The sequence below is a fragment of the Austrofundulus limnaeus genome, unplaced genomic scaffold, assembly GCF_001266775.1.
Source record: "Austrofundulus limnaeus strain Quisiro unplaced genomic scaffold, Austrofundulus_limnaeus-1.0 Scaffold206, whole genome shotgun sequence".
NCBI classification, from domain to species: domain Eukaryota; kingdom Metazoa; phylum Chordata; class Actinopteri; order Cyprinodontiformes; family Rivulidae; genus Austrofundulus; species Austrofundulus limnaeus.
This window is the reverse complement of record NW_013952608.1, coordinates 858,845-859,769: the sequence shown is the minus strand read 5'-3', so window position 1 is coordinate 859,769 and position 925 is coordinate 858,845.

Genomic DNA, 925 nt, shown 5'->3' with positions numbered 1-925 from the left:
GTTTTATCCCCTTTTATGAGTTTTTGGCCATTGACTATCTTTAAATGGCTGCTTCCTGTTACAACAGTCGGCTCTGGAAGGATCTTTTTCTTTTTTTCTTTTTTTTTTCCTTTCTTTTTTTGAAGCTAGTGGTTGAAGCAAATGGAGCATAAGAGCCCCCTGGTGGCTGAAGAAAAAAATCCACGTATAAGCCGCACCGGTCTATAAGCCGCATGGTTCAAAGTTCAGGAAAAAAATTTGCGGCTTATAGTCTGAAAAATACGGTAATCAAATCATGAAATTTCAAGAATTTCGAGAATTTGTGATCAATAAATGGAAGTCTGAATAATGTAACAGAAAACCAGTTGAATCTCTTCTAAAACATTTATTTCAGTCTCTGACTCCAGTCAACTCCAGCAGCACAAACAGTCAGGCCTTAGGAGCCAGAAGGCCTTGGTGCCTGATCTGAACATAAACTAATAATGAACTTTCAGGAGCAGCGTTKGTCCCAGGCTGAATCGAAGGAGAGACTGCTCCCAAGAACTAACAAGAATCCTCTGCCCAATAAAAAAAGATGATTCAACCTTTACCACGTCTTTTCCTGGTCACACCCCTGAAGGTGTTACCTTTTATGTCAGACGTTAGAACATAACCAGCTTTGTTATGCAGACAGAAAGGACACATGGCAAGGCTCACCAACTCTCATTCTCTGTTTTAAACCTTATGGCTGCAATGATCAGAATGTGTAAAAATACAGGACTGGATCTAACATTCAATTAGTTACTAAATTTCCTTCAAACTGATGAAATAATACATTTGTTGGATGAACATAGCACTTTCTACCAATAATTCTAATAACTATTTTACTATTATTAAAATAACTATACCTCTTTTTGTAAAATAAAAATAGTAATTGTATACAGTTACAAATTGTAATTGGGGGGGG